Below are 25,341 nucleotides of genomic sequence, written 5' to 3' on the forward strand. Positions count from 1 at the left end.
GTGACTGCTTGCAGAACACAATTCCAGATAATGGCTACAGATCCACTTTGTGAATGCCGGTGCAGGTCTCTAAAGCCCTCTCTAATTCTCCCCCCCCCCACCTTAATGTATGTTTTTCAGATCCCTCGTTCTAATGATTTTAATGCCATCCGCAAAACTAGGCATGTAATTGTCTTGGCTCTGCGCTTGGTCCTGGTGGCTCCTGGGATTCCGAGTTCTTGGTTTTCAAGTCCTACCCACAAATCCAGCCCTGCCTTCTCCTGTACTTCCCAATTCAGCTTCAGTCAACAAGTGAGACTTCTCCAGCTCTTGGGACTGGGGAAGGAAACAGAAGTTGACTTCAGCCTCAAGAAGTCCACTGAGGACAGGACACAGTTAGGCTGTCAGGTGGCACTTCCTGGCCCAGCCTGGCTAGATTATACCAGTTAGAAAAGGAAGTCAGGAAGGCTTCCTAGAAGAACACAACGACCCCCTTTCCCCGAAGCAGCAGGCAGCCTGGGCTGAGCTACAGGAGCAGTGTGCAGGGGAAAGGCCATTTGTCCGGAGACAATGGCAGAAAAGAGGTCTCCAAGCGGCTGTTGAGAGCCAATTTGTAGTGGTGACGGCCCGAGGTTGCTCCAAAGGCTGGGAACAGCTGGAGCTCCGGGTGACTGATGGGTGGGCCCAGGAGAGGGGGCATTGGTCTGGCAGACACAAAAGCCCCGATGGTGCGCGGGTGGGGCCCGTCAAAATCATTAAGTGCTGAAGATGGAGCCGGCAGACTTCAGATGGGACCATTGGGTTAGGGGAAGAGGTCAGGAGCTCGCCCCGCCCTTTCTGCCGCCCCTCCTCCATCCTTCATCCCGGCTCCTGAAATTGGCCACCCACGACTTAATTACCATCTTATTTGCATGACACGCCCCCTCAGCCTCCAGGTGCCTTCCGGTCCAATTTGAACAGTTCTGATTCTGGGTTAACCTGGGGATGGCTAGATCGATCCCTCTGTGTCTCTTTTGAGAACTTGTCATCCTCACGTATTGCATTCCCCAGCCGCGCCTTTCTCTACTTTTCTGAATTACAATGCCTGCAACCAGGACCATAAAAGACTCCGTCCCCAGTTTTAAACCGAGGAAACTAAGGAGCTGATTCTAGCTCCTCCCTTCGGTCTGGGAACTGTTTCTTCCCCTCGACCTTCCCCAAGGGGTGTGGGGAGGAGACACTGGAAGAAACCGGTGTCCTCCCTCATCCCCGGGAGCCCTCCCTTGCTCCTCGAGGCTCCGGGCAAGAGAGCAAAGCAGTGACCCGGCCAGGTGGTGATGATGCGGCCGGCCGCGCTGGTCACTCTTGGCCGCTCCCCGCGCGGAGCCCGACCCCCCTCGCATGGGTCACGGCGCCGGCAAAACTCCCTGACACAGAAACGCCGCAGGGCCTGCGCGTGTCGGGAACAATCCTCCGGCTGATGGGAAAAGACAGCTCCGCCCCGCCTCCCTCTGCTCCTTCCCTCCAACACTCCTCCCGGCGCCCTGCTGTCTGCCCAGCCGGCCCTTGGCACCCCAGCAGCGTGCCTGGTCCACCAGGTCGCCCCCCAAATTCCTCTGCGTGGCGTGGGATTTGTACAGGAGAGAGGCAGCGGCCCTGTGGCCAGTTGGCTTGGGATCTGGAGACAGAAGGAGTGGAGAAGGAGAGGTGCTTGGAGGCACCGTGGGTCTCGGGTCTCCGTCTGCTCTGCCCCTGTTCCTGAAGAAAAGAGAAAGCAACATGTAGAGCGCAATGCATGGTGGAAGTTACCTCGTGTGGTGTCGTTTATTCTGGCTTATCTCTCTTTTCGGCTATGTTGCCTGTGCATTTGTTTACAAGAAACTTCTCTTTTGTGATGACCCTCTGACACACACACACACACACACACACACACACACACACACACACACACACCCCTGTACCCATATTCCTGTCACCACCTATCCCCAGCAGTCCTTCCGTCTCACACCCTTTTCACAGCCACAGAGAAGTCCACCTTACTCTCTCCAGTGTTCATTCCTGCTCCAAACCAGAACCTTCAGGAGTCAGTGCTACCTTCAGTCTTCCTTAGGTTTTTCTTTGCTCACCTGGACCCGGGATCTTCTTTACTGGGCTCTTCACTGGAGAGGATATGATGTGGAAGGAACAGCCTAGGAGAAAATGCTGTATCCCCACAGCCCCTCCCCACAATTACCTCTGCTCTCCTTGTCAACCACTGACACTACTCAGTTGTAATGTCATCCACTGACATTATTTTGAGCCTTCATCATTGCTCTTTAAAAAAGATGTATTTATTCTTACGTGAATTGGTGTTCTGTCTGGGTGTCCGTGTGAGGGTGCCAGATCCTCTGGATCTGTTGTTACAGATGGCTGTGAGCTGCCATGTGGGTGCTGGAATTGAACCAGGGTCCTTTGGAGGTGTAGTCAGCGCTGTCACCCGCTGAGCCATCTCTCCAGCCCTGACTATTGCTCTTAGTCTGAGTCCTGAAGGCCTCTCATTTTGCCTCCTCCCAGCAACTGACTCCTGGATGAGCAGAAGAATGAATGAACTGTCAATCAATGCTTGCTGTGAACTTGGCCGGCTCTCTGGTGCTGAGAGACATTGGACCAATGAGGTGGGTGAGAGTTCAGGCACCTCTCTTGGAGCTTGGGCAGAAAGATCCAATTTCAAGACCAGATTGGGCTTTATAGTGAGTTCAGAGCCCGCATGAGTGACGTAAGACTTAGTCCCAATCAAAGGAAAGGGAGCTGCAGAAATGGCTCACGGGCAAGAACATTGCTTGCCCTTCTGGAGGACCCTGGTTTGATTCCCAGCACCCACATGGAGTCCAACAACCATCTGTAACTCCAGTGGCAAGGGAGCTGATGCCCTCTTTTGGCTTCCGTGGGCACCAAAATATATGGTGCAAAGACATTCATGCAAGAAAAACACTCACATACATATAAAAAATCAAGAGTAAGTTTTTTTTAAACAGAGCTAGCTTTGGTAACAGGCCCGTCTTTATCAAACCCTAACTATGATCCTTTAATAAAATACTCCTTAAAAGATTTATTTTCATTTTATGCCTCTGACTGCTTTTGCCTTCATGTATGTCTGTGTGTCATCTGCATGCTTGGTGCTCAGAAAGCCAGATGAGAATGTCTGAGCTCCTAGAACTAGGGTTACAGATAACCCTGGGCAGCTCTGTGGGTGCCGGAAGGCGAGCCCGGGTCTTCTGTAAGAGCAGCAAGTGCTGTGAAGCCATCTCTTCAGGCCCCAATCAACTCCTTTCTAAAAAGTGTAAAACAGAAGAAGAGAGAAAGACAAGGCTAGAAAAAAATGATGGAAGGCCCGGCCAGCATGGAAACGTTTTGCTATGTCCCCAAAGTCACAAAATTTTTCAAACTGTTAGACACTGAGGTTGAGGATGCTCCTTGCTTCTGCTGTGGGACAGTGCATCACGCACCAGGGCAGTGCAGTGGAGGTGGGGACCACTTTCTGGTAACCATGCCAACTCATCCTACTGCTCCCGAATGCATCCTACTGCTGGCCTCTGGTCAGCTCTCTGGGAAGAAGCGTGCATTTATCTCCTCTTCCCCAACCTTTTCTTCCGCTCCCACACCCCTTTCTGCTTTGTCTACTCTACCCAAGACCATCCCCCCAATATTCCTTTCGGCCTTGAACACTTCCAGGTAGCCCAGACTCCAGTACTACCTACTTCTACCACTGTCTGGTGGCTTTGAAAAAGATCACTCGTCCTCCCTGGCCTGGAATCCCCCAGGTGTTTTGTGGTAGGATGGGGTTGGAGTAGGCAAAGTCTGAGGTTACACATCACCCCCTCCACGCTGGGCTCTAAACCCTAGTGAGAAAAGGGTTGGGAGCACTGTACCCAGCTCAGTTGACCCAAGCCTCCCCACCCTCCAGGGGTTCAGACTCAAAGAGTACTGGGAAATGTTGTGAATTAATTACCATCAGACCTCGGCCGCTGTTCATCTCTGTAAACAAACATTTTAATATGCTGTAATTAATTACATCTGCCACAGCGACCCTCCTCTCATTCATCCTTCTTCAGCTTTTCTTCTGCACACCCTGGACCACCCTTCTCCTCCCACTGGGAGCCTGAAAACCTGGTAGGCCCCCTCCTGACCCTCTGCCTCGCCTTCTCAACCCCCACCACTAGATGCAGGTGCTTGCATCTGCCACAACCCTCTGCGGCTTTTTGTCTCTTTTCGGTCTCTCTAACGCCCTTCTGTCTTTCTGAAAGTCCTTTGTCTCTAATCCTGTCGGCCTGGGTTTTCTTCTTCAACCAAGTTTGATGTTAAGAGCACATCCTGTAGAGAGGAGGAAATGAAGAGAGGAGAGGATCTTCCCCAGGAGCCTAAGCACAGTCCTTAGTGAGCTAGGACCAGGCTAATTTACAAGGATTATCTAAAAGTAGGAAGGGTCCCAGATGCATTTTCTTCTGCCTTCATCCCTCCCTTGTCTCCCTCTCTGCCTCCACAGCACCTCAGTGTGACAAAACAGGGGCAGGCCAGTAGCCCAGGTGAGCCCACCTGCCTAGGCCACAATTACGTCCCTTCAAACACAAGGGCCAGTTTAGTACCAGGCTGGCAACAGGGATGCTGCCCCAGCTAGCAGGACTGTATCCTTTTTCTGGGCAGGTTCACCTTGACCTGTGAAGTGCTGGGGTCAGGTCAGGGAAGGGATCACCCTGACCAGAGGTGGAAACCTTAGGTGAAAATGAGGAGTCACAAGCCCAGAGATCCAGGAAGGACAGGGTGAGGACTGGCCGCCCGAGGGGTTGTTGGTCAGCCAAGCAGCGCTGGGGTAGCCAGGAGCTAGGTGGGCGGGGTAGGGCGGGCGCCACCAGGCGTGGCGCAGGGAACAGAGCAGAATGAAATGCAGATGCAAAACGTGCTCGTAAGAGTTTCCTCTCTCTCCCCATCTGCCAAAGCCGAGATTTTAATCTTTAATCCATGAGCAATCAGCGAGCAGCGGCGAATGGCACATTACAGATGTTTTACTGTCGCGGGCGTTCACAGCTTCCGTGCTTTGCACAGGCGCGGAGCGCGGGCGCCCCTACCCTTTCCCCCTCCCCCTCCTTCATTCCTCCCCGACCCCACTTAACAATAACCACCCCCCCCAACCTGCACTCTGCAGGCTGGTTAATAAAGGGAGAGCGGGGAAGCGGGGGCCTTTTAACCCTTTCCAACAAGAACTGGGGACTCTGTGCCGGTGGCACAGGCATGGGCTGCATAAAGGGCTGGGTACCATTTGTGTCGCGCTAAGGTGGGTTTTCTGGGTTGAGAGTCATGAAGCCAAGGATGTTGAGTGTCCCGACAGGGAAGCCTTCCACTTCCCACACCCCTCCAGAACCCAGCATGCTGGGCCCACTGGCAGCTCCTGCTATTAGCGCTCCAGATGTTCGGCTGAGCTGAGACTCTGCCTTCCAGATGTTGGGCACCTCTGTTCTCATGTGTGGGACCACCATCCCCTTCTGCATGATGAAGGAGGAGAATGCTGTAGTGGTCAGATCTGGGAGACGCTAGGAAATTCTGATGAAGGGAGTCCTGAAGAGAGGCTGATTAAAATCTCACTTGAGAGGGGGCTCCACACTCTACAGTGGAGGGGTGTGTGTGTGTGTGTATGTATGTGTGTGTGTGTGTGTGTGTGTGTGTGTGTGTGTGTGTGTGTGTGTGAAGCATGAGTCAGGAAGACTGGAAAGCCAGGAATTTTACTCTGGAGCTGCAATCAGGTCCAGAGAATAAATGATGCAGCCTAGGGGATCCCTGGTAGTGACCCTAGTTTCTAGAGATACGTTTGTATTATTTTTTAAGTATTTGTCACATTTACTAGTCTGCAAGCTCCGAGAGGTCAAGAACTATTTCCAGCTATCATTGTCATCCCAGGGTCTAGAATAGGGCCTAGCACATAGTAGGTGCTCACAAATGTTTGGGAAGGGAGACCTCCTGTAAGTCTTGGTTCATGCTTTCCTGGGCCAGTACCAATGAAGTCAATTCATTCACTCCAGAAACAAAAGCATCCACAGGTAACCTCCGTCCACCAAGACTTCAGCCTAACTGTAGCCTTTCTATTTCCGGCCTTCAGCTTGTTTCCCTATCTCTTTGGTGGATCCTTCCCATTAGAGAAGAACCCAGAATGAGGAAGCATCTGAGGAGGGCTTTGTGAGATGGCCCAGCGCCTAAGAGCAGTTTCTGCTTTTGCAGAGGACCTGGGTTCAATTCTCAGCACCTACGTGGTGATTCACAGCCATCCACAACTCCAGTTTCAAGGGATCCGATGCTCTCTTCTGACCTCCTTGGGTACCAGGTTCTCATGTAGCACATACACATACATGCATAGAACAAAATTAACACATCTAATTTCAGAAAGGAAGGAAGGAAGAAAGGAAGGAAGGAAGGAAGGAAGGAAGAAAGAAAGAAAGAAAGAAAGAAAGAAAGAAAGAAAGAAAGAAAGAAAGAAAGAAAGAAAGAAAGAAAGAGTCTGATATTACACCAGAGCTCAGTTGGCCAATTGCTCTCCTTAGGTCTCTTTGACCTTTCACCCTCAACTCATGGATGCGCTCCCCCCGCACCCCTCCACTCTCCCCGCACACCCACACCCACCCATTCCCTCCGTCCACTCCTAAGGCTTCCTCCCCCTTGGTGTGCCTACAGGCACTTTCTCCTATGGTTTCCGAGGGAGGGGTATCAAATGTATACTAGCCCTGCCTCTGAACCGGTCCAGTTTCACTTCACAGGCCAGGAACTTCCCACTCTCCACACTGAATTTGGGTCTTTGGGGAAGCGTGGGCAGCGAGCAGTAATGAGGGGAAACAGATAAAGCCGGCGAGCGCGGGGGTGGGAGGGGGGGATGAGATCTAGGATTTTAAAACAAACAGAAAATTGGGAGGGGCAGGCAGCTAAATGAAAGGAGCGGGAGAGCAGGAGTAGCCATAGACGGAAGCAGGAAAAAGACTGCTTGGCCTGGGCAGCCGCAGAGAGGCCCACGCAGATGGACATCGGCAGACAGAGGATGCAGGGAGAGCCGGATGCTGGAGGCTGGGCTCGGGCTAGAGGAGAGCCGGGACCCCGGAGGCGCCCTGGCCGGCCGAGGTGGCTGCGAGCCCGCGCTGTCCCAGCCGCCGCCGTCTGTCGCAGGCCGCCCCGAGCCTGGGCCGCGGGGCCCACAGGCGGCCCTGAGAGGTGGCGGCGGCGCGAGGGAAGCTGGGGCGAGAAGCAGCGTAGCCGCGTGTGTGTTTTTATTATTATTATTTCTGATTAAAGAGGAATTCATCTCGTATCTGCCTCCTGCCAGGGGCCGAGGCGCCGCCATTGGGGTTAACGGTGCGGAAGAATACAAAAAAATTTCATTGAGGAGGATTATAAAAGTTACTAGCTGGAACATTAACAGAAGAGTAACTTGTAAAAAATGCAATATTACAATATTCACAAGGACGGCAGAGCGTGGTAAAGCTATAAAATTCAACATTAAAATCTTCCACAGCCTAGATAACCTAGTTAACAAACATGGTATTGGAACTACTTTTCTATTGGGGATGAGGGATACGGTGCCGGGGGCTGATCACACCTCGGCTGAGGGCGGGGTGGGGGCGGGGCGGCCTGGGCTAGCCCCGCCTCTCTCCTGCCTCAGCCTCCTTCTCACGAAAATGGGCATAACCAGAACTCTCTCCTAAGTGAAAAACATCGGCAGAAAAGCGCCTCCAAACTGCGAAGGAGTTTGCACGTTTGTGAGGTTCTCATGTGGTGTGCTGAGTGAAGCAGAGAGTTCAGTATGAATTTAGAATTCCTGCATAGGATGTATACCTCTCTATAACTGCTGGAAGCGGGTATAAAGTGTATTACGAAAGAATTTAATGTGGACTTCAATGATGTGTGTGTGTGTGTGTGTGTGTGTGTGTGTGTGTGTGTGTGTGTGTGTGTGTGTGCGCGCGAGCGCGCGCGCGGGACCGTGTGCCTGTTCAGGGCACACATGGAGAACAAATACATGGTAGGCGCATGTAAATAGGATATGCAGGGTAAGATGATTTGAGATGTACACTGGGTGTTCATGATATGTATGAGAAATAAGTGCCTCTGTAGAATAGATGTGTGTGTGCACAGTATGTGTGGGTGAGCTGTAAGTTAGACAGCAGAGGAACATAGGTATTTACTGAGCACATGTCTGTATGGTGTGTTCATGTACAATGTGTGTGTTTGCGGCAGGCATTGCATAATTTTCCAAGAAAATTTGTTTATATGTTACACGGTTTCATGAGCAGGGTACAGAAGGCATCATGTGGCTTTTAATAGGCAGTATGTTCAAATACTGCCAAAAGTATGTTTGCTGGGTTTGCATAATATGCACGAGTAGACAGTACTTGAGATAGGATACATGAGTGTGCAGTACCTATGTTCAGAGTGTGTACACCTGAGTGTGGTGTGCATGTGTGGGGGTGACTGTGGGTGCAAGTGCCCAGATATTTTTTATATGTGCCAATACCCATAGTATTGCACAAGTATCTGAACAGAATGCACATGCATGAAAGGTGTGTGTTTGCGTGTGTGTGTGTGTGTGTGTGTGTGTGTAAAACACAGAGATGTGTTAGCTGACACAGTGTGCACCTGCAGAAACAGAATATCTGTGTCTACCAACCCGCAAATGCAATGACTCAGGGAACACATCTTGAACTCTATGCACTTTTCTTTATGACCTTGAGCACACAGCCTCTAGGTGTCTTAGGATCACTTTTTGCAGGGGGGGAGGTGACAGGGCTTAGTTCACAGTTGTCATTAGGGTCAGCTGAGTCAACACTTGCTATAGTGGGAGCAAGAACAGCTGAGGCCCTAAAAATAATTCCAAACAAACAGAGAGGTGTGGTTAAGAATCTAGGGATTAGCTGGACATGGTGGCCACACCGTTACTCCCAGGATTTGGGAGGCAGAGGCAAGTGGATCTCTGAGTTCAAGGCCAGCCTGTTCTATAAAGTGAGTTCCAGGACAGCCAGGGCAACAGAGAGAAATCCTGTCTCAAAAATCAAACAAGCAAACAAGCAAAAGGATCTAGGGATGGCTGGGAATTGAACCCAGGACCTCTAGAAGAGTAGCCAGCATTCTTAACAAATAAAAAAAATCTAGGGATTAGGAGTTGAAAAGACAACTCAGATTAGCTTCTCTTGCAGAGGACCTAGATTTGGTTCCCAGAACCCACAGGATGGTTCACAACTACCTAGAACTCCAATTCCGGAGAATCCAATGCCCTCTCTGGCCTCTTCAGGCACCAGGCACGGGTGTGGCACAGACATATATACAGGCAACACTCATACGCATACAATTAAAACTTAGAGTTAAAGTTGAGAGTTATGAGATGAATCCTGGATTCAAGATGAGAACTGAGAACAGAAGGGTAGGCAGAAATGAGGCAGCCATGACCTATGGTCTGTGGGTGACTTCCAGAAGATTAAAAAAAAGCAACAATTTCTTCCCTAGAGCCCTGAGAAAAGGCTAAGCCCTGCTAACACAGTTTCAATTTCAGAACCCAAAAATGTAAGATAATAAATATGATGTTTAAGATGTTCACAATTTGGACTGGAGAGACAGATGGCTTGGTGGCAACTGGAGCTAAGACCTTTTCTGGCTTCCTCAAGCACTAGGCCCTCCTGTGGTGCACAGATACACATGCAGACAAAAAACCCATACACATAATAAAATAAAATGTTTTGAAAAATGGTAGCAATTTGTTTTGGCAGAAAGAGGACATTAATACACGAATAATGTGCCTAGAATGTGTCACATGTGTCATAAGTACCTTTAAATGGTTGTAAAATCAATTCTTAGAGGCAATACTTGAGGCCCTAGGCAAGGCCAACATGTCCACCTCATTGTCAAACTGGTCATTCTGTTTTTAGGCTGTCTCTGGCTGCCCTTGGGCCTCTGATCTGGATCCTGCCAGAGCCTTTGTTTGGCCAACAGAAGCCTGGACGTGGTCAAAGGGGTCTGGAAAGTTCCTTCAGTGCCTGCCTGCCTGTTCTTCCTTAGTCATGTGCAGGATGTTGGGATTAATACTAGATGACTAGAGCAGGACAAAAGGTGGAGAATTTGGGATATTCTACTTCATTTGGTCTTAACCAGGCTTCGCAGAAGGACAAAGGTATTGTGGGTGAACACGCATCTAAATATAAGGCTGTCGATTCAACCACTTTCTTGCCAGTGTAACTGGATGGCTTAACTAATCTCCCTGCCTCAACTTCCCTATCTGTAAAATGGGGGTAAGGATGGCATCTAATCCATAAGGTTATTTTGAGGACTAACTCTTACCTGAAAGACTCGTGGAAGTGCCTGGAACATGTTCTGGGTCAATGCAGACATTTGACATCAGCATCACCCTTCCCTCCTCTGTGAAAGGGCTGTGCAGTGGTCTGGCTGGCAAGCCAGGTTAGAATCAATGCTCCACCTCTCGGGTGTGAGCTCTGGGAAGCTCCAGTCCAAATGAGCCTCAGTCAACAACACCTGCTTCACAAAGATGCCCCATGAGGATCAGAATCTAGAAACAATGTGGCCCAAAACACAGCTGGTTTTCAGCCTTGTTTGCTCACGGAGGTCATGTAGTTACTGAGAAAGGTATAAGATACTTCTGAGTATGGAAGCACACACCAGTAATCTTAACGCTCAGAGGGCCGAGGCAGGAGGATTGTACATTGACCAGACTGGGCTACAGGGTGAGATGCTGTCTCAACAGACAAATGCGTATCTTAAAATATGCCAAAGGGAACACAAAGGAAAGACGGCCCTTCTATCCCTGCTACCCTCACGGAGGCAGCCAGTTTCTTCTGTATCAATCCAGAACAGAACTGTGTGGGCCCATGAGGATGTGCACCTGTGAATGCTCTTCCTCACACCCCAGTGATGCTGCACGCCTGTTTCACGATTCCTTTCTGATTATCTTGGACATCTTTCCATGCGTCAACAGAAACAGACCCTTTCTTCTGTGTTACGGCTGCATAATACTCTGTTGAAAATAAGTCTGAGGGTTGGGGATTTAGCTCAGTGGTAGAGCGCTTGCCTAGCAAGCGCAAGGCCCTGGGTTCGGTCCTCAGCTCCGAAAAAAAAAAAAAAAGAAAGAAAATAAGTCTGTTAACTCAGCTCTAATAATGGACATAGGATTGCTTTTATTTAAAAAAGAGAGACAGGGTCTCATGTAGCCTAAGCTTGTCTCAAACTCAATGAACAGCTGGGGATGACCTTGAACTCCTGATTCTCCTACTTCAACTTCCCAAGTGTTGGAATCACTGGCATGCACCGTAGCACCGGGCTTTCCGTGACTTCTAACCAGTAAACAAAATGGCGGTGACCATCCTTGCTTATCGGTCCTTTGATCACTGGTCCCTTAGATCGCTTGTCTACATTTTAAATAGCTTCTAGTACCTTTCATATAAAAACCCAGTCTTTCTAGTTGGTGATGTTTCAATGGTAGAGCACATGTCTAATTTGCATGAAACCCCAGAGTTTGATCGTCCGTACAAAATGCCAAAAATAAATAAATAAGTAGGCACCAAACCTTTTTTTATTTTGGTTTGACTTTTTAAAAATATTTGTTTATTTTGTGCATATGAATGTTCTATCTGTATGGATGCTTGCATGCCAGAAGAGGACATCAGATCCCAGGATAGATCGGTTGTGAGCCACCATGTGATTGCTGGGAATTGAACTCTGGAAGAACACAGAGTGCTCCTCACCACTGAGCCACGTCTCCATGGTTTTTAGAGACAGGGTTCCTCTGCGTAGTCCTGGCCATCCTGGAACTCACTCTGTAGACCAGGCTGGCCTCAAACTCAGAGATCCTCCTGCCCCTGCTTCCCAAGTGCTGGGATTAAAGGTGTGAACCACCACCTTTACTTTAAGACTAGGCCAAGCCATATTTTGAAAAGCTAGAGCACTTGTCATTGTTCCATCTTCTGCATGGCGATGAGCTTTTCTTTCCTTTTCTCTCCGGTCCTGGAAATTTATTTCCCAAGACTTCATGCGCTGTAGACAACCGTTCTGCATCTGAGACACATCTCAGCCCAGTGTCCAGAACCAAGGACCCCTGTGTGTTAAAGAGACCTTCCTGGGCTGGTAGAGCGCGCAGTGATGATATATGTGTTTGCAGTCCCTAAGCTGGATTCCATGCCCAGCATCACAGAAAATTAAATGAGGAGGCCTCTGCTCTCCTGTGGTCCCACAGTTCCTTTCTACTGTCTTCTCAACTAACCCTGCCTTTCACATTTGACTCCTGGTAAGATTTGTGCAACGGGCCATATAAAAATAGTGTTTGGTACCAAATAAATGTGCAATACAGATTATTTCTCTTCTGCAAGGAGTTACTACTCTATCTACAGGTTCAGAATGGATGCGGTTTAGAGACTCTGGTTTTGTCTGATTCTCATGCATGAGTGAGTAGCTGTCTTCTTGCTTTAAGTCTATACATTTTTAATGTTATGTGTCTATACGAGTGTCTGCCTGCGTGTATGTCTATGTAACACACAAATGAATGTCCAGTGTCTTGGAGGCTGTCTGATTTCCTAGAACTGGAAGTACAGACAGTCCTGAGCTGCCGTGTGGGTGCTGGGAACCGAACCTGGGTCCTCTGCCAGCGCAGCAAATGCTTTTCACGGCTGAGCCACCTCTGCAGCCCCAGAGTTGCATTCTCAGAGTGTCGGAAACTGGAAGTCTAACCGGAAGAGGAACTATTGCTCTGAGGCACACCCACAGGTCTCCCCAAGCTCTGGAAGGAAGGAAGGAAATCCTTTACCTGCATCCTGTCAGATTTAACAAGATGAAGACTTTCCCTGGCCTATATAGTAGCCATTAGCCAACATTATACCAAGTATATCAACTGCATTAATTAAAAAAAAAATCATCTCCCTGGATCTGGGAAGATAACTCTGCTAGTAAAGTGCTCACTATGTAAACATGGAGACCTGAGTTCAATTCCTTGAACTCCTGTAAAAAAAACTATAATGAAAGGTTGGCAATGCTGATGCCCGGGTGGTGGCAATAGGCAGATCCCTGCAGCTCACTGGGCAGTCAGCCCAACCTATTCGATAACCCAAGCCAGTAAGGCAACATGTCTCAAAAGCCAGAGTGCACAGCACAGGGCTTGATCTCTGGTCTCCACAGGCTCAGACACACGTGTGCACACCACCCTCCAAGACCACAAGGCTACCTACATGCCTGCACAAACAGACACACATGGAGACTCTCCGCCCCCCCCCATACACGGTCCCTCATTCACACTTGTCACATTTCAAGCATTCAATAGCCACCTGTGGCCAGTGGGCACCATGTTGAACAACTGCACCGTCTCAGGAGTTCTGTGGACACACTGCTCTAGACCAGGCTCTCCACAAAGACTTAACGAACTCCTTAACTCTTATCCACCGCCGTTTCTCATGCCATTCCTTGAGCTGGCACGGAGAGCGCACTCAGTAACGCTTTGGAACTAACAACTAAGGAGTAAATGAGCAACTTAATGAATGAACAAGCCAACCAGTGACCGGTGTGACACACAGCGACAGACTCTTCTACTGTCACGTACAGAGACCACCCTTAGACGGGAAACTGAGAGCAGACTGGGTCAAGTGGGCATCAGTACAGTGCTGGACACCAGCAGTTCCCAGAGGGACTAAGGACCGAGGCCTACACAGGAAGCAGTTCTTGGTGATGGCTGTCAGAACCGTATTCTGAATATTGTTGCTCTCTTTTGGGGATGCGTCACCTTCTCCTTGAAGTCTGAATAAGCCCTCCTACCTGGGGATGTTTCATTAACCCCTATGGATCAGGGCAAAGCAAGAGGGCCTCTTCCAAGGGCTGAATGGGCAACTTAGGTATAGGGAAACTGCCCCCCACCCAGAGGAGATGTGTTTCTGGGGCTGCTATGTAGGATATGCGCCCACCTAAAGGGATATCTGTGTGGGGAAGGAGGAAGACGGGAGGGGGAAGGGGAGGAAGGAAAGGGGCAGGATGAGGAGAGGGAGATGGAGGTGAGAATCTGAGGAGAGAGAAAGAGAAGTCTCCATTGGTGTGTTTCTGTCTGTGCATGTCTGTATTGCGGGTGTGTGACACACTGGGTGTGTGACATAAAGTTCTGTGTATGCACTGGGAAGTTGTGTGTTGTATGTGGGAAGCTGTAGCAACATACAGAGGAGACTGGGATATGTGTGTGCACAGAGCTCTAGTTCAGTATAAGTGTGTGTGCGTGCCTATAAGTGTGTGTATGACTTTCATGTGCACACGTGTGTGCACGTATGTGTGTGTGTTGCTGTGCAATGCGAGTCTGTGTGGGAACCCGGCGCTGTGAGTATATGGTCAGAGAGTCGCACATAGTGTGTGTGGTGGGGCTGTGGTCTGGAGCTTTGTTTGCTGTGCATGGGGAACGGTGTAGCAGCCTCGCTGGCTTTCCACACACTCGGGAACAAGTCTGGCATGTACGTAGCCCTGCTTCACTTCTCTTGGCTCCTGGGTGTGGGCCCCAGGTAGTCCCTACAATCAGCCAGTGAGAGCCCCACTTTGGAAGATGTCTGCAGTCCCTGAGAGAAGTCTAGGAGACGTTTCTAGAGGGGCCTTCTTGTTTCTTAGTTTTCCTAGGGAGATATTAGATGACTTGGGCTCTGACGGAGGAAAACCAGAGAGAGAAGCCAGCAGTAAGACACAGAGAGGAAGGGAGGCTGGGCCGGCTGGCGGGGTAGGCCAATAGGCCACCGGACCTTGGTCAGTAAGTGGAGAGGTGGGGTGGGGGGAGCTAAGAGGAGATCAAAGGCCAAGCTGAGAGATAAGGAAAGAAGATCTGGGAGGGACTGGTGAGAAGTCTGGACTCCAGAGCTGGAGAACCCGGGGGCGGATCAAAGGCCAGCGCGGGGGTGGGGCAGGAAGGGGGGAGGTAGGTGGGAGGGACTCCGGAGGGACCCAGGAGGAGTCGGGGGGGAACTGGCGGGCGCTCGGGCGCTCTGAGGCGCGCGGCTCCCCGGGGGAGACCTGCAGACACTTTGCGGAGATGTTACTCCGGAGTTGGAGACGATGATAAATATGATAATTTGTATAAAATCTGAATGGGTCTTGTTTTCAGGGAGAATGCCTCGGATGATGAATGGGCCCGGCTCCCAGATAGATGGCTGATAAAAAGTGTATTGGATTGGCGAGAGCGATTTTAATTCTCATTCGGTACCTGCAGATGCCGCGCCCGCGCCCTGCCTCTCCTCCCTCCTGCCCACGGTGCGGGGCGGCCGGCGGCCCTGCTGGCCTCGGCGGCTCCGGAGGCTCCTGAAATGACTCTAATTACAGAGTTATTAATTTTAAGAGGAGGGTGAGCGGGGGGTTTATGATTATTAATCGAGCCCCGGCGCTCGGCGGGCGGGGCGGGCCGCGGGTGAGCGAGGCTTCGAGTGCGCAGTCCGCGCGAGGCCCGGGGCAGCTGTAAGCCGGGCGAGCTTCGCGACTGCAGCCGCCAGGCCCTGAGGATGCCGGCTGCATTTCGCAGAGTCCCCCAGTGATCACATGCACCTGTCACCCGTGCCAGGTCTGACCTGTGCACCTGCGTAGCTGAATCCCGAACTCCACACTCGGGAGTTCAGCAAGTCTACAGCAGAAAGGCCAAGGCGGAGGCGTTCTGCTTAGAGGAACCCCGACATTTCTATCCCCAGCTCCCAACTCCCACAGGTGTCTAGGAGTGCTTATGACGCAGAGCAGGTGACATGGAAGCATCCTTGAAAGGCAATGGCATTCTTGAGGCTCCTATTGAATGCTAGGTGCTACGAGAGGTGCTTTTAAGAATTCAGTTTCCTCAATCTAAGGATGCTGGCTTCCTGCCTCCGAGATGAAGGAAGTAAGATCAAGACTAAGTTGATCGCAGGAGGAAAGCTTCACTTCAGGGATGCTGTAGACTGCTTCCCTCTCCTGCAACCCCCCCCACACTTTTCCTTGGCAGAGAAAGGTGAGGGGGGAGGGAGGAGATGCAAGAGAGACATTTCCTATCTCTAATTTACATCCATCCATCCATCCAGTCAGTCACCTTCATCCCCAGTGTCGGCTCTGAACGATTTGGCATGTTGCCTAACATCCTGTCCATCTTAGGGGAAGATTTTCAAGACTAGACTGCGAGCTGTAAAGGCAGACCCCTGAGAGGAGTACATAAATGGTTTCTGCTCCGTGGTGCCTGCTCTGTGGGAATATCTATTTGCTCGACTACAGCGACTGTTTTACAGAACTCCAAGGTCATTTGGTAGGAGGTATTAAGCGTTTGTTTGCCAGGAAAAGGTTAACTTTTAGTTTAAAAAAAAGAAGAAGAAGAAGAAGAAGAAGAAGAAAAGAAAAAGAAGACACCTCCTCCAGAAACATGGGCCAGAGGACCCCAACCTGCTTATTTCTTTCTTTCCAGCTGTGTGGGTTAAAGGAGTCAGGAATAGTCCCCAGAGGCCTGGATGGTTCTAGGGCTTCCTAAACTCATGTCTTTTGCCAATAAGGAGGTGAGGGACATCTTCTGGCTTAGAGAAGGGAGCTGTGGTCCAAGGCTATGTGATGTGGTATCCTCTACTTCCCATAAGGACAGTTCTGTTGATAGTCACACAACCCGGTCTGGAGAGAGGACAGGATTCTGAGTGGGGTTCTCAGCAGTCTTGGCTTCCTGCAGGCACCAGTGGGGGAAGGGACTTTGAGCAGCTTCCTGAGGCTCTGCATGGGCAACCTAGGTCATGCCTTGGGGAAAAGGGATCAAGGTCAGCCTAGGGCAGGGGTTCTCAACCTGTGGTTGTGACTCCTTTAGGGTTGAATGACACTTTCACAGGGCTTGTCTAAGACCATTAGAAAACACAGCTATTCACATCATGATTCATAACAGTAGCAAAATTACAGCTATGAAGCAGCAACAAAAATAATTTTATGGTCGGGAGTCACCGCAACATGAGGAACTGTATTAAAGGGTCAAAGCATTAGGAAAGTTGAGACCCCAAACCCCAGACTCTAGGGGTTCTTCTCTGTGCCTGGTGTTGTGAGGATCAGGCCTAATGAGAGACTGAGCCCAGCTGACACATGGTACAGAGAGTATCTTACCTCCCTATACTGATGCTTCAGACCAAGTCAAAGGGCATCCTAGCCAGAGACAGGGCCTGGCTGGGGGAAAAATGCTACCAAGACACAGGACACTTCTTGGAGTGCAGCTTGAGTGAGGTCTGGCTGGCCATGTCACAGAAACTAGCTTTGAGTTTCCAGGCTTAGGAAACCACTGGATAGAGAAGAATGGGGAGTGGGGTGAAGACCTGTGTCTTAGGGTTCTCTAGAGTAACAGAGCTTATGGGTAGTCTCTATATAGTAAGGGAAATTGTTGATGATGTCTTTAGTCCAATTCCCAACAATGGTTGGCAGCAGCTGTGAGTGGAAATCCAAGGACCTAGCAGTGTCTCAGTCCAACAAGGCAGGCAGGTGAAGAAGAGAGACTCTTCCTTCTTCCAAGGTTCTTATGTAGGTCTCCAGGAGAAGGTGTGGCCCAGATTAAAGGTGTATACCACCGCACCTTGCTCTGGGACTTGCTTTGTCCCAGATGACCTTGAACTCAGAGATCTCCATCCCTTAGGCTCCTGGAATTCATAGCCACTTTGCCTCAAGATCTCCATGCCAAGATCCAGGTCAGAAACTCGTATCTTCCAGCCTCAAGATCAGGATCACAGGTGAGCCTTCCAGTTCTGGATTGTAGTTCATTCCAGATATAGTCAAGTTGGCAACCAGGAATAGCCACTACAGTCTAGAACCAAGAGCTAAGGGGGCTCTCATGTGTCACCAAAAGGAAAACTCCCAAGGGAAGTCCTCTTAGGCACAGACAGAAGTTCTTTTCCTCTGCCTTTCCCTTAGGGAAAGACATTTCCAGTGCAGCGTAAACTCATAGCTGTTGGTTACAGAAGCAGTCCCAGGCTAGAGAGCCTGTCTGTGCCACTGCCCAGTGTGATAGAGGAAAGGCTGCTAAATGCTTTGTGCCTCACTTTCCTCATCTGTAAAATGGGATTGATAATAGTAGGCGAGGGGTCGGGGACATGACTCAGTGGATCAAATCCTTACTGCTAGAGCATAAAGACTGGAGTTTCCATCCCCAGAGCCTACATGAGAGCTAGCTGCTGTGGATGCCACATGTCATCCCAGCACTCAGAAAGTAGAGCCCTGAGACAAAGTGGCGAAGCCAGCTTGACCTGGTGAGCTCCAGGTTCACTGAGAGACCCTGACTCAAGAAAATGAAGGAAGACACTCTATGTTAATGCCCGTCTCCATAGGCACACATACCTATGCACACACTCACACATTAAAACATGAATAGGCATATCAGATACACACACACACACAAACCACAACACACACACACACACACACACAAACCACACACACACACACACACACACACACACGGAGGTGTATGTGAAACTGAAAGGAATTACTTTATAAAAGTACTCCCTGTGTGGCACGCAGTGAGTCCCTGGGCATCTTAGTTGTCTCTCTCTTTTTTTTTTTTATCACCCATCTTGGCACTCCAGGCCCTTCCTCTGAAGTGACTGCACCCCCTAGTCTTAACCATGCTTCACACTTTGTCCTGTGCTCAGCATAAAGAAGTCTGAGGCCCAGTATGGTGGCATTTCCCTGCAATCCCAGCTGCTTGAATGTTGAGACAGGAGGATGTCCAGTTTGACCCCAGAGCAGCTTGGCAGTTTGACACTGAGCAACTGAGCAATATGTCGAGAAAAAAAAGTCTGAGTCCTGAGTGGGTTGGAAATGAGCCAAGGGTATACAGACATATTAACTTATTTAACTTCTGTGCTCTGTTTCACAGATGTGAACATATAGGCACCATGTGTTCAAGGGATTTGAGGGCATAGCAGGTATGTTCCTTATCTGAGGAAGGAAGAGCCCACGTCAGGACCCCGGCCTCCATTTCACACTCCTCCTCCTCTTCTTCCTCCTCCTCCTCCTCCCCCTCCTCCTCCTCTTCCTCCTCTTCTTCTTCTTCGACTTTATATATAATATATATACATATACATATACATACATATATATACACACACACACTGTCTTCAGATGCAGCAGAAGAGGGCATCAGATCCCATTACAGATGGTTGTGCGCCACCATGTGGTTGCTGGGAATTAAACTCAGGACCTCTGGAAGAGCAGTCAGTTCTCTTAACCACTGAGCCATCTCTCCAGCCCACTCTCGATGCTGCCTTCTTTGGCATTTTGGGATTCAATTTGGGACAAGCCCTCTTCTTCACTAATATTATTCTGAGAGGCTGCTTCCTAAAAGGCAGGGCAGTGCAGTGGAGGGGGATGAAGGTACTGGGGATGACACAGAGTTCAGAGGATGGCTGGTGAGATGGCTCGAACCAAGGTGCCTGCCGCCAAGCCTGACAACCCAAGTTCAATCCCTGGGGCAAGCTCAGTGGGCTGAGAGGACAGACTCCCACAGGTTGTCTTCTGATTTCCACATTTACTCTATGGCATGCGTGTGATTCCCATACACGCACTAAATAAAATGCAATGGAATATTGTAAGTTTCCTCAGGGACCTAAGCGGAACTTTACCCAGCACCTCAGCCACATACGCACGTGTGCACATAAACGCACCTGGAGTGTGCAGGCCTCTTACCTCTGCCTCTCCATGTAACACCTCTGGCTCCTACGGGCTGGATTGCTTTGAGATTTTACGGCTTCTCTAGGCAAGATTGCATGCCTTGTTTCTGCTGCTCTCTCCCACCCCCAGTCCATTATGCATACATCCACCAATGGCCTTCCCCCCCAAAATCAGACTGGTTACTTCCTTGTCTAAATCACTCAGTGGCACCCCATAGCCTACAAAGGAAAACCAAAACTTAGGAAAGATGTTGTTACTTCCCTCTCTGTCTTCTTGCCCTTGTCTCTGCCCTTCCCCTTACAAGGATATATATATATGAGTGTATATTTTTCCCAGTTCCCCAACTATGCATACTGTTGGTTCTCCCTATGTTTTCCCTCTCTAGGCCCCTGGGGAATATGATTCCTCCATTTAGGGTACGTTTAGTTACCTTTTTCTCTGTGTGTAGGAGATTGGACCTAGGTCCTCACAGATGCTAGGGTGAGCAATGTCTCTCTGAGCTATACCCCCAGCTTCTCTGGTTCCCCATTTTTAAATTTTTGAGACAGGGTCTCACTAGATTGCTAAGGCTGGCTGAGACCTTTCCAGCTTCCAGCTTCCAGCTTCATCCTCAAGAGCACCTGGGATTGGACTGCACGGACAGCTCAGGAGTTAAAAACACTGACTGCTCTTACCGAGCACCCAGGTTCTGTTCCCACTGGATCTCTCACAGCTGCCTAACCACTGTTCCAACAGATCTGACTGCTCCTCTGAGCTCTCCGGGCTCTGGTATGCCTGTAGCACACACATACACATAAAATTAAACTTAAAACGTAAAGAGGAGCTGCAATAGAAGGCCTTCAGCAACAGGCCTAGCTCCAGTCTAAACATCTTGTAAGGTCCCACGACCCTTATCCCAATCACCTTGGAGACACACGCCCATCATCAACCCCAGACAGACAGGGTCTCACTCTGTAGTCTCACTCTGACTTCTCGGCAACTCCATACTTAGACCAGAGTAGCCTTGAGCTGAGAGATCGGCCTGCCTCAGCCTCCTTTGAGCAGGGATTAAAGGCGTGTAGCAACAAGCCCATCTGAGGGCCCCAACTTGACACTTCAGAATTTTTCTTTGCTTACGGGTAGTGTCATCCTTAAGAAGGGACCAGTATGGGGTTTACATCTGTGGTCACAGTGTGCAGCACAGTGCAGACCTAGGCTTATGGCGGGATGGCCTGCCTCTTGGCCTTGTCCCAGCTCAGTGGCACCTTTCCTTTTGTCTTGTCCCACTTCAGTGGCACCTTTCCTCTCGACTTAAGAGCCCTCAGGTTTCAGCACCAGTTGAACACTCTGTGCCCCTGCACAGGTAGGAAGTGACCAAGCCACCCCATCTGCTTCCTGACGACTATTTTTCTTCTCCTACTTCAGCTAGGAGGGAAGGTCAGGACAGGGTTGTGGAGTGGGCAGGACCCTATCAACCCAGAGACTCTAAGGATGGAAATTTTCCTGAGCATTTGTCACCCAGAGGCTGCCAGGCCAGACTGGGTGACTTCCTTTTCTTATATTGGGTCACACTGGCACAATGGCCCTTAGCAACTCTACAGGGTGTCTCAGTCTTTATTCAGGCATCCTGGGAGGGGAAAAGCACAAGCTTGTAATGTAGAATCCAGAAAGCGTTGGGGAAGGGGGTTCCCACCTCTATCCTTGCAGAGAGCTCATCAGACATTTCCTAGCATCCTTACGCCTTGCCCCCCCTTTTTTTTTTCTTCTTCTCCCTTCCCCCTCCCACTGCTTTCCTCTTTCCAGCGTCTTCGCTTCTCCTACTCACTGGTCTAGGCAGCCAGCGCTGGCCCAGGCATCCCAAAGTAAGCAGGATCGTACAGAGCCTTTCAGTAATCCCAGGGAGCGAGACTAGGAAATGCGCCCTCCGCTGGCGCTGGGTCGCGGTTCTCTGCCTAGCTTTTTCACCCCTTATGGCTGTGGCCTGTCTCTGCTGCCTGGGAGCTTCAGATCCACCACAGGGAATTCTCTAAGGGCCGACTAAAGTCTAAGCCGAGGGGACGCAGGGGGTCTAAGCTAAAGGTCCTCTACCCACACCCAGTCCCCGCCCCATCTCAGGCCCGGTCAAAAGTCAATACAACTTCTTAAAAGAGCCCTGTGTCGTTTACACACAGACTTTCTTTACTTGCCATGGGCTCAGAATGTCACACACACACACACACACACACACACACACACACACACACACACACACACACCCACACCAGGGCACACCCTGAGCTCCCCTGCTGTGGCCTCCATGGCCTGTCGCCACTGTCAAGGTTAGCAGCAAAGCACTTGCTCTCTTCTTTTCTTTCTTTTCTTTTGTTTTCTTTCCTTTATTCTCTTCCTTCTTCCGCTCCCCCTCCTAGCCCTCCTTCTCTTACTTCATTTCCCTCTTCACTTTCCCTTTCGCTCGCGTTTCTTTCTTTCTGCCTCTCTTTTGTAATCTTTATTTTCCTGTTCTTTTCTCTCCTTCTGGATCCTTCTCTTTCTTTGGGCCTCCTTTCCCAGCCCTTTAGCTGTCCCTAGATGAAGCTCGCACGGTTTCTTAACGTTCTCTTCCTGAGTGCTCCGTCTTTTTCTTACTTTTCCGTTCTCCTAGGGGCCCCCGTCTGGCGGGTTTGGGTCCGGCTCCCCCGCCGCCACCGTGATTTATTCGCCTCACTCGACGGAATCAGGTGCTGAACCCATCCCCGGAACAAGGGAACAGATTTCTCCCAGGAAGGGTTTTGTGAATTTAACGATGCTAATTACGGGGTGCGGGACGCTCCGCCGCCGCCGGAGGAGGGGAGGCGCGCAGGGCCAAGCTGGGCCAGCTTGGGGAAAGGCTCAGGCTGCGGGCCTCCCTGGGCGCTTTCCAGAAGCCTCCCTTACGCCTCTCGCCCGGGTTTCACCCTTCCCTGGGAACTTTCCTGTCTGAGTTAACTATTAACCGTAGACGAGAGGCAATTTTCTTCGGAATTTCAGCGATTTCCTTTTCGTCGTGGAAGCAGATTAACATGCAAACGGGGAGGCGATCGGCTCGAAGCTGTCCCTCCAAACTGTCCCGGCCGCCGGACAGCGGAAAACTACAGCCCCGGCACCCCCACGCCTGCTTGAGCAGGGGCCGTGACCCAGCCAGTACCCGCAGAGAAGATGGAAAAAGCCCAGCGCCGGTGCTGGAGCGAAGTTAGAGGTGGGGTGGGGGGCTTAACCCAGACTTAGCCAGAAACCGCAGCCGTTGGCGTGTACAATCACACCAGGAACCCAGAAGCAACACAGCTAGATCCCGGCCCCAAGCCTTGCTTGCTGGAATATTCAGAAGAAGACACACTGGTGAACCCGGGGAGATCCCTCTCAGGCCCTCAGACCCCCCGGAGCGATAAAACTCCCCCCCTCTTTGTCATTGCCAGCACCCCAGAGCGCGCACCCTGCTCAGGCTTCTGACCGCTGCAAACTTTGTCAAACTCCTTGATCGCCCACCCCGCCCCGTTTTTTTGTTTTTTTGTTTTTTTATTTTTCTTGCTTTCCCTGAAGCAGGGAAAGAGAAGGTTATCACCCTCCAAATCCTGGGAGTTAGGACCCCGTCTGACTGGTACATTAGCCTCTGGCCTCTCGCCAGGCTGCCAGACAGCGGAGCAAGAAGCATTGGTGACTGGAGCGGCCAGGCCTACCATTGCCCCTGCTGCTCTTCCTAGGGCTGCCCTTGCTTGACACTCGCAGGACACTCGGGACTTGCCCCAGCCATGGGTGGTGCTGGTCTTGGATTGCCAGCCTGACACAGAGGTCCCCTAGCTTGTTCTTCACCAGCTCTAGCCCTGAGTTGGTCTTTCCCTGCCTGCCAGGTTCTCTCAGCCTCTGGCGGGTTGCCTGTCTCTCTCTCCATGAGTGTATGTGTCTCTGTCTCTCTTGTTTGTTTCCAGGCACGGACACTGATTGCGCCTTATGAAGTTCTAACTGGTTTTGTGTCAGGAAGATCTTTCTCGCTGCTACCCAGCCTGGCGTGACGGATTAAACATCAACTAGTTAAATAAAAATTAATATCAACTGCCTCCTAACTTCTAATGTCATGTTGTTTATAACTAATGAACTGATTAGGGGATAAACACATCACGGAGACATTCGGCTTTCCTGCCTCAGCTCCATCCTTGCCAGTGCCCACTCCAATGCTGCCAGTCGCCAGGCCAGGAAAGGGGAGCTGGCTGGGGGGCGGGGTAAGCTGCCTAGAGTGGGAGTCCCAGGGTTTGCTCCTCTGCCTGCCTTGATCCATCTCTCTCTCTCTCTCTCTCTCTCTCTCTCTCTCTCTCTCTCTCTCTCCCCACCCTGTTCCTTCTCTTTCCTTCTGTACATTTCCCTTCTGTCTCCCCCTGTTTACTTTATCTCTTTTGCTTGCTTTCCCCTCTTCTATCTTTCTTTCCATTCCACCGCCTGTCACTCCCTGTTCATTCCCCAGTCCCTGGTGTCTGATAGCTCTCTCCCTCTCTCTGCCCCCATCCCCAGGCTGATCATGCCCCCCTTTATTCTATCATAATAACCCAGCCTCTCTCATCTCCTATCTCTTTCTTCCTCCCTGGCCAGCCCAGAGTATAATAATAAACTCCTTGTAACTGAACTTATGCCCTGACTCAAAGCAAGACACAGCCATTCCCCCAAAACTTAGAAACACACACACACACACACACACACACACACACACACACACACACACCTACTTAAAGAGAAAGAGAAAAGGGTGTTTTCTCCATCTCTCCTCTTGTATCTCAAAGGGATTAGGATAACAAAAATCCTTCTTAAAATTTGTATCTTCCCCCTGTCCCTGAAGCAATTATCATAAGTTCTACTACTAAATTTAATTTCAGGAGGAAAAAAACCTGTTCTGGTATCTTTTCTCCTGGGCTTCAGATCCCTCAGAAGCCAGCCTCAACCTCACATCGATAGCCTCCTCTTAGGAGGCCCTTTTCCTAAAGATACTTAAACCCAATCACAGTTGTCATCATGACAACAGTAAGGCGGAAAGCAAAGGTCCTGGTGATTTTTTTTTCCTCTTCCTAAGAAGCCACAGCGTTTAAACTTGGTTTGCCCTGGACCGCAGGGTCTGACAAGACAATAACAACAGAAAAAGCTTTTAAAACCAATTTAGCACACGTGAAAATGTAATTCTAATGAAGAATCAATAGACTGGCGGATCATTTTTCCTGCGACTCCTTGGAGATCCTGAGAGAGACTTTCAATCAATGGGGCCAGCGATGAGCAAAAGGACCCAAGAGACAGTGTGGCACAGGAGTGAGGGTTGCTGCACAAAGAGAGACAGAACCCGAGGGAGAAAACCAGAGGGACCTGAACGACAGGGCACCTTTGAATGGCATCATTTTGTAGGTGTCTAGAGGAAGGGTAACAGAAGCAAAAGCTAAGAAGCCTCATCCTCCTCAAGACCCCTCAGTTATGCCGACAAGCCATTAGCACAGTGGTCCACACTGCCTTCTCTAGGACCCGGTCTAACCCTGGCACTGCCCCAGCTCTGGATCCTGCCTTTAGGCACTGGGTTAGGAACAAGAAAGCTGAATGTGGGCCTCAGTTCAAAAGCCCCCATTTCCCAGTGAGTACTTCCCTACCTATATGTCTCAGAGATTGGGTCTCAATTCCCCGTTCCAGTAGGAACAAGAATACTTGACACAAATGTGGTTGAACTTTATAAACATCTGTCTCCTAAGAAACCCATGAAAAGGGCAAGAA

The 25,341-nt window shown here is 50.2% G+C and overlaps 1 long non-coding RNA gene across 1 annotated transcript; it reads left to right on the top strand.

The window, feature by feature from the left end:
• Positions 1–22,083: 22,083 nt before the first annotated feature.
• LOC116893805 lies at positions 22,084–23,654 on the top strand. The gene is made up of 3 exons (XR_004387006.1): positions 22,084–22,307; positions 22,597–22,804; positions 23,532–23,654. It is a non-coding gene; the product is annotated as an uncharacterized LOC116893805 (long non-coding RNA).
• The last annotated feature ends 1,687 nt before the right edge of the window (positions 23,655–25,341 follow it).

Source organism: Rattus rattus, chromosome 2 (genome assembly GCF_011064425.1).
Source record: "Rattus rattus isolate New Zealand chromosome 2, Rrattus_CSIRO_v1, whole genome shotgun sequence".
Classification (NCBI taxonomy): domain Eukaryota; kingdom Metazoa; phylum Chordata; class Mammalia; order Rodentia; family Muridae; genus Rattus; species Rattus rattus.